This window comes from Pinus tabuliformis, chromosome X (assembly GCF_031772625.1).
Source record: "Pinus tabuliformis cultivar Carrire ecotype Pingquan chromosome X, CPIR1, whole genome shotgun sequence".
Taxonomy (NCBI): Eukaryota; Viridiplantae; Streptophyta; class Pinopsida; order Pinales; family Pinaceae; genus Pinus; species Pinus tabuliformis.
The window spans coordinates 1641517761-1641523760 of NC_142308.1; positions in this window are offsets into that span (position 1 = coordinate 1641517761).

Here is a 6000-nt window from a genome sequence, read left to right on the forward strand (position 1 = left end):
TCTGCCCACTTGGCTCGAAATTCCCCCCTACTGGAGGTCTCTGCATGAGTGGATGCCTCCACTCAGTCTCCTATCGGCTTCTCTAGTTGTCGCTGCTCCATAACCTTCTGAAGCTGCTTCACAGATTGTGGCTCCTCCACAATTGTCTGAGACTTCTTCTGGCGCTGCATGTTGAGAGGTAATTTACTCTCCCTCTCAACCACCAAGTCTCCATCAGTTGCCTTGCTCCTCAAGGCTTTGCATGCATCTTGAACCTCAAGAGCATACAGGTTCTTGAATCGTGAACTGATATGCTTCACCTGTCTCATGGTGACGTGTCTAAGGAAAACCTTTCCCTTACTGAAGACTACATCATAGCCTTTGTCTTCCAATATTGCGATCTATACCAAGTTTTTCTTCAACCCTGGCACATACTTTAAATCTATCAAAGTAATGCGAGCTCCATGCTCCCTCTGAAAAACAACTGTGCCTACTCCTGAGACACTATACTTTTCATCATTACCCATCGCTATGAGTATCTAGAGATCTTTCTTCTCCAAGGTACTGAACAAACTCTTAGCGTCGGTCATGTGGAATGAAGCTCCACTATCAAGAAACCAACCACATCCCACCATGGATGAAACCATGCATGCGAAGAGGGTGAAATCCAACTCGAACTATGAGGCCAATGCCTCACCTTCAAATGCTTCCTTGGATCCCATCTTGGATTTCTTCAATGGAAAATTTGTTGCAAAATGGCCCACCTCATGACAATGAAAGCATCAAACTTTCGATTTTTCAAACTTCTTCCCACCATGGGAAGAACTCGATTTGGAATGAGAATCTTTCTCCTTCCCTTTCTTTACCTTACTCGCTAAGGCGCAGTTTTCTTCATCCTCCTTGGATGAAGAACCATCTCTGGTGCTTCTTCTTATCTCCTCCTGCATCATATCCGACCAAAGTCGTTCCCAATCTAGCAGTTTCTCTCTTCCATTTACCGAGTCTTGGTAGCTATGCCAGCTCTTAGGAAGACCGAGGAGAGCAAGACTCACCATGTCATCATCGACTATCGTGATCCCTACACTTCCAAGCTCATCCCTGCAGGTGGTGAGCTTGTTCATATATGTAGAGATCATGTCACCCTTTTCACACTTGATTTTCTTAAGCTTGTCTTTCAGCGCCAACTTCCTCTAATCGTTGTTGTCCTGATATAAATCTTTCAATGTTTTCCACATCGAAAACGGTGTCTCCTTCCCATGGAGGCTCGAGACAATGTGGTCTCGAACTCCCTCCAGGAGGATTCTCCTCGCTCTAGCCACACATTTCTTCCATTCTACCAATTCTGTAGCATTAGCTGCTGTCGGCTTGGGGACTTCTTGATCAATGAAGTCCTTTAGACCGTTGTCCTCTAATACTGCTTCCATGCGATCCTTTCAGGCTATATAATTCGAGTTGCCATCAAGAGCATACTCAAGTCTTAAACCGTTGAACACCATTGCAGAAATTTGAGATGTGATAAGGATTCGAATTCTATAATCAGGAACTTGAAACTTCGAACTTCTACCTTCTTTGTATATTGTTCTTTTCTTTGATCACCTTTGCTCTGATACCATGTAGAAATTTCTTTATAGATCAGCTAGCTCCGATACCATGTAGAAATTCTCATTGTAGATCACTTGATAATGCAATGTACTAAAGCAAAATACTTGATCTACTTCTACTATCAAACTTTGAAGAAGCTTAATCAAATATGAGCAAGAACAAATAGAACACATATAACTAAGAAGGAGAAATCAATCACAAATGAACATAGAAGAATACTTTGGCGAAAGCCTCAGCTAAAAACCCCGATCTCTGTATTATCATACAAGTGGAAATATGTCCGGATTACACAAAACTTTAGCTCACAAGCTATCCAGCTCTCAGTACAATCCCTCTGCTGCTCATAGACAGTCAAAGGCTTCTCACAAACCTTCTTCTCTGCCCTCCAAGCCTCCTATTTCCTTGCGTAGTTTCTCCTTGGTCCTCCAGCTGCAACCTGTCTGATTCTCACCTCACACACAACACTGACCTCTGAAATAACTGCGCAATCCTGAAGGAGATAATTCCTTCTGCATGGATGAGTTTCCTTTATAGGAAAATTCCTCCAACTGATAGTACACTGTCCCTTCCTTTAATCTCAACCGGGTCTCTGTCTGAACTAACATGCATGAGTTATTTATGAAAGAATATTCAGTTATCTGGAGAACACTAGTTGCATGCATGCATGCATTAACTGACCGAACTCACAATTAGTTCCTCCAGTTGTTTGGAACTAATTTAACTAGACTTAACTCAGTTAACTAAGCTAACTAATTACAACTCAAATACAACTCATCCTTATCTCCTTAATTAAGGGATAATTGTTGCATGTCTTCACATAGACTTCATGTCTCTCCAACTAATTAACTCAATATTAATTAATTAATTATTTTTCAAATAGTTGCTGAGACTAAATTCGAATTTTAATTCTTAATTTTAATTTAGGGACTAATTAAAATTGGAATCTATCCCGAAATGCTATTTATAGCAATGTTATTTTTAGCATTTCTATTTTATCATTCCTTGTTGCTATTTTCCACACTGGTACCTGAAATGCTATTTATAGCATTTCTTGTTGCTATTTTGAACAGGGTTTGTGCAAAATTTTTGAAGACTGCATCCTTTCCCGTAACAAGTGTTTTCTCACGACTCACTGATGGGTACCCTTCGGGGAAAATAAATTCCTCTATCTAAGGTTTCCTAGGACTTGGGGTCCCTTCCTTATTGTCCTCGTCGGATTCTACCAAGACTTGATTTAGGGAACCTCTGGGAGGATGACTACATACAGGCATATGCACAATTTATCTAACTTTTTTTGGTGCCCTTGTATGAAGCTACTTTGTGTATGTATGAAAGTGTCAGGAGGGTAGTGCAATTAGTTGGTGATTGGTTTGTAGACTAAAATGACACTTACCTCATAGCCTTTGGAGAAACTAAATATTCCCACCTACTTCCTATATTTGCAGTTGACAATATAGTGCATCAAGAAATATTTTATTAGGTTTGCATAGGGGTAGGTGGAGCACTCTCATTCACCAAGAAAATCCCTGGTGACACGTGCCTTCCCACCTGTTGACAGTGCTGGAATTCCGTCAACCAGGGGGGTCTCCCCGATGAAAAGTGTCAATCAAACTCTGCACCGTTTGGTGTGGGAGCCCTTCTCGAAATAAGGCCCGACTGCCAAATGTTCTTGGAGATTTTCCTTGGCTATGATGGTTAGCACAAGAGAGTAATGTATGTGTACTTTCGAATGAATAAGTGAATATGCCTTGTGGAATTTTTAACTGCAGAATGTATCAAGGTTCTTCTACCAAAAGGGAGAGAAAAGTTATTCTTTAAAAGAAAATTAACAGTCCTAATCTAGTAAAGACACACAAACATATTCATATGAATGAATTGTTAATCAATTAGCGAAATAGTTCACATAGAAGCAATGATTTTTAAAACACATACAACACACCTTCAACAAGATGAGTACCAAAGCCACCAAAATAGGTCAATTTCCTTAGTATAAATGAAAACAACATACATAGAAAACATTTGAAGAATAGTCTTACAATATTTACGACATATGCATGAAAGTGTGTTGGCTCAACGAGCTTCTAAATTAAGCAAAAGTTCCAAGATACATCAGTACAATGAACACCACTAGCTCCAATAGTGGAGCATTAGAACAACCACTTTATCCTCCAAAAGAGCTATCTTCGTCTCTAATGCATGGATGGAGTAGCCAAGGTGAAAAGTCCTTTGCATGATCTATGAGGGTGTATATATAACAAATGGGGTGACCATTCACCTCCCTTGTGACTCTTGGACTACCCTCATGATTGTTTGATTTCTCTACAACCTTTTGACTCCTTTATGACCTTTCACATTCTATATATGACTCTTGGACTCCCACTTTCCATTACATTTTTCATACATTGAAATTACATAATCCACACATGATGTGGAAAATGATGACATGACAAGACATTGATGACATGGATTGCATGATGATATGGCAATGTCAAGCCATTCTTTCTGTTGTTATCTTTGAGTCTTCTTGAAGGATGGTTTATGTTATTCTTCCTCCTCCTTCATCAGTGACGCAGGAAAACCCACGTATACCCACAGTATGCTTGTCAAAATGCATATATTTGTTTCAGCCCCAGGAATTTAACTCTCTACCGAGTCAAATCTTCAATACTTAATGGTTCAAGGCCCCCTTAATAAATCTCTGTAGAATGATTTATTAACTAAACACAATCTGCCCTTCATTAATCTTATATATCGGAACTTTATAACTCACCCTCATAAACCTTCTTAACCTTATGCCCCCACATATATCCAACTTCATTAAACTTTAATGTACCGTGCATATATATAACCAAACCCCACAAAACCTTTATGCTTTGGTTATTCATAGGCTTAACCCATAAATCATCTATCGGCGTTATTTCTATTATAAACCCTTTATAACAGAAGTTCATATAAAACGTACCTTTTCCGCTTTTCCACAGCGTTTACACATTTATCAATGCATGCCTTATCGCTATCACAATCGCAATTCTCCGCAGGTCACACTAACACATTCCTCCTTTGCATCCGATATGTGATAACCCTCCGGACTTCAATATAATATAAATCACATTCATTAATTTATCGGGTCCACTCTTCTATCGCACATCACAAATCCTTTCGCCTGTTTAACATCGCATAACACATTATTTATCGGCTCGCTCCACATCACATGTCGCATTGGTTAAGGCCCGATACATTATATGGAATATTTACGATGCGATCAAACCTCTGATCGCATCGGACATCGCAATCGCATATCGCATTACTTATGGCCCAAGGTTAATTCCTCCCATTGGACCATTGTGATGCAGGATTCCATAGCGATCCTCCACCGTTGATCCAATCACTCGATCCAACGATCAGCAATGATCCCGCATATCGCAATCGCAATTCCTTTAAGGCCGATTCATTCACTTACTTGATAATTTGCGATGCGATATTAATAGCTCTGTTCCATGCGACTTGATCCCGTCCTTTGATCTGTTAGATCCAACTATGCCTGTGCATTAACACTTCATTCTTTCATTCTTATTTCCAATTGAGTTTTGCGCCATTTCTCCAACGTTTCTTTGCGACTCGGGTTACTTCATGGTTCTTCATCCTTCTGTTGTTTCGCTGCGCGACTCCACTCTTGTGATAACTTGCATGTTATTTAACACAGTCCCTCCAGAACATTACTTTTGTTCTTCGAACGATTTCAAAGGTCGATTACAATCCGCTGTCTCGTTCTCCTCTCTGTGTTCGCTGAACTCCACCTGCATACATATGTTATACATAATCTCTAATACACACATAATTTATCATTCCATATTCGAATCACACACTTATATAGTTTTGAATTAATCTCTATATATATAAATACACATTTACACAATTTATTTCTTGGACCTGATCTTCTAATGTCAGTGGTCTTTTTTTTACAATATGTCGTAGGCTCACAGACACACTCTAACCAGTTAACCTATCCAACCTATCTCTCTTCTGATTTTTCCTTTTAGGATTACATTTATACAAATGGATTCTAAAACTAATTCATGTTTTAGATCCATAAACTCCTCAACAAAATCCTAGAATCTCTTCCTTATCTCTAAGGATCCTCTTCAATCCCCATAATCATGAACTAACTCCTAATATGAGTTTTACAATTAATTCTCAAATCCCTCAATCTCTCAACTATCCTAAATCTCTCATATTCTCCTACATTCAAGAATATTTACAAATATGTCTCACAATATTCAGTTAATTCCTATTCTCATTAAAATCACTCAAAAGCCTAAATAATTACATTAATTCACATTTAGGAAACCAACTTCCTTGGAAACACAAGGACCCCTATGTCTTACTAAAATACAATGATATTGTTGAGCTGATTGCTCT